Source organism: Octodon degus, unplaced genomic scaffold, assembly GCF_000260255.1.
Source record: "Octodon degus isolate 3935 unplaced genomic scaffold, OctDeg1.0 scaffold00052, whole genome shotgun sequence".
NCBI classification, from domain to species: Eukaryota; Metazoa; Chordata; class Mammalia; order Rodentia; family Octodontidae; genus Octodon; species Octodon degus.
The window spans coordinates 8,251,715-8,254,346 of record NW_004524628.1 but is presented as its reverse complement, the minus strand read 5'-3'; the positions used below and the strand labels follow the sequence as shown (position 1 = coordinate 8,254,346).

General features: G+C 35.5%; 1 protein-coding gene across 1 annotated transcript in view; it reads right to left on the bottom strand.

Moving 5' to 3' along the window:
* The window catches only part of Il18r1 (interleukin 18 receptor 1), a 45,051-nt gene that overhangs the window by 31,087 nt on the left and 11,332 nt on the right, over positions 1 to 2,632 (bottom strand). The gene's annotated exons all lie outside the window — the stretch shown is intronic.

Here is a 2,632-nt window from a genome sequence, read left to right as displayed (position 1 = left end):
AAGGGTTCCTTTTCCCCCACAGCCTCTCCAACATTTGTTGTTGGGTGATTTCTTTATGATAGCCATTCTTTCTGGGGTGAGATGATATCTCAGTGTTGTTTTAATTTGCATTTTATGGATGGCTAGTGATATAGAGCATTTTTCATATATTTATTCACTTCTTTAATTTCCTCCTCTGAGAAGTGTGTGTTCATCTTGGATGCCCATTTCTGGACTGGGTCTTTAAATTTTCGGGCCCTAGTGTTTTTTAGTTCTTTATAAATTCTAGAAGCAGACCTTTGTCTGAGTGCTTATTTGTCAAGATTTTTTCCAAATTTGTAGGTTGTATTTTCACTTTGTTGGTAATTTCTGTTGACATGCAAAAACTTCTCAATAAGAGGAGGTCCCAGTTGTTAATTCTTTCAAGTGTTTCCCATGCAATTTGATTTTTGCTCATGAACTCTTCGCCTACCCCAAGTCTTCAAGAGTTCCTCCTACTTTCTCTTCCAGGAGATTTAGTGTTTCTGTTTTAATGTTTAGATCTTTAATCCATTTTGACTTTAGCTTAGTACATGGTGATAGAACCGGGTCAAGTTTTAGTTTTTACAATGTAGAGAGTCAGTTTTTTCAGCACCACTTGTTAAAGAGGCTATCTTTCTTGCAGTGAGTATGTTTGGCCCCTCTGTCAAAGATAAGGTGGCTGAATGTGTTGGTAGAGGCTTCAACATCTTCTAATCTATTCCATTGATCCTCAGGTCTATTTCGTTGCCAGTACCATGCTGATTTTATCACAGTAGCCTTGTAGTATAATTTCAAGTCAGGAACTGTAATGCCTTTTGCCTTCTATTTGTTTCCCAGGATTGTCTTTGCTATCCTAGGTCTTTTCTGGTTCCAAATAAATTTTAGGAATGATTTCTCTAGGTCTGTGAGGTATGTTGGTGGTAGTTTGATAGGGATTGCATTAAATCTGTAAACAATTTTGGAGTATGTCCATCTTCACAATGTTGGTTCTTCCTATCCAGAAGCATGGAATATCTTTCCATTTTCTGAAATCCTCTATCTCTTTTTTAAGAGTACAGTGATTTTCCTTGAAAAGATCTTTGACTTCTTTAGTTAGATTAATTCCAATGTATTTCATTTTCCACAGTGCTATTGTAAAAGGTATTGTTTCTATAATTTCCCTCTCAGTGTGTTTGTTATCTGTGTAGAGGAATGCTATTGACTTTTGGGTATTGACTTTGTATCTTGCTATGCTACTGAATTTCTGTACTAATTCTAGTAGCTTCTTCGTGGAGTTTTTTGGGCCTTCCAAGTAAAGTATCATGTCATCTGCAAATAAAGATAATTTAACTTCTTCTTTACCTCTTCTTATTCCTTTTATTTCTCTCTCTTGTCTAATGGCTCTAGCTAATGATTCCAGAACCATATTGAATAGGAGTGGTGATAGAGGACATCCTTTTCTTGTACCAGATCTAAGAGTAAAAGTATTCAGTTTTTCCCCATTTAGAATTATGTTAGCAGTTGGGTTTTCATAAATGGCTTTTACCAGATTGAAGTAAAGGCCATCTATTCCAATTTTCTGTAGGACTTTGAACATGAATGGGTGTTGAACTTTGTCAAAAGCCTTTTCTGCATCAGTTGAGATCATCATGTGGTTTTTAGTTTTCGCTCTATTGATATAGTGTACAACATTTATAGATTTTAAAATATTGAACCATCCTTGCATTCCTGGGATGAATCCTACCTGGTCATGGTGTATGATCTTCTTGATGATTTGCTGTATTCTATTTTCTGGGATTTTATTGATAATTTTTGCATCTATGTTCATGAGGGAGATTGGCCTGTAGTTCTCTTTCTTAGTTGTGTCTTTCCCTGGTTTTGGTACCAGTATTATACTTGCCTCCAGGAATGATTTTAGGAGGATTGCTTCCTTTTCAATTTCATTGAAGAGTTTGAGGATTATACGGACTACATCTTCTGTAAATTTCTTGTAGAATTCAGCTGTGAATCCATTCGGACCTGGACTTTTCTTTGCCGGTAGATTTTTTATTACGTCTCTTATTTCATTGGCTGTTATTGGGCAATTGAGAGAGGTTATATCTTCTCGATTCAGTTTTGGTAATTTGTATCTTTCTAGGAATCTGTCTATTTCTTCTGTGTCTTCTATTCTATGAGAGTAAAGATTTTCAAAGCAGCTATTGATAATCTTCTGAATCTCCACTGGGTCTCTGGTAATTACACCCTTTTCATTCCTTATTGCTTGTATTTGAATTTTTCTTTCCTCTTTTTGATGAGGTTAGCTAGGGGCTTATCGATTTTATTTAACCTTTCAAAGAACCAGCTTTTTGTTTTGTTAATTCTTTGAACTGTTTTCTTCATCTTAATTGAATTAATTTCTGCTCTAACCTTTATGATTTCTTCCCGTCTTTGGGCTCTGGGTTCAGTTTGCTCTTCCTTTTCTAGTTGTTGGAGGTGCAGAATTAGGGTGTTTATTTGTTCCAATTCTGTTTTCCTAATGTGTGAGTTCGCAGCTATGAATTTCCCTCTGAGAGCTGCTTTCATCGTATCCCATAAATTTCAATAAGTTGTGCTTGAATTGTCATTGAATTATAGATATTGTTGAATTTCTTGTTTAATTTCTTCTGTGACCCAT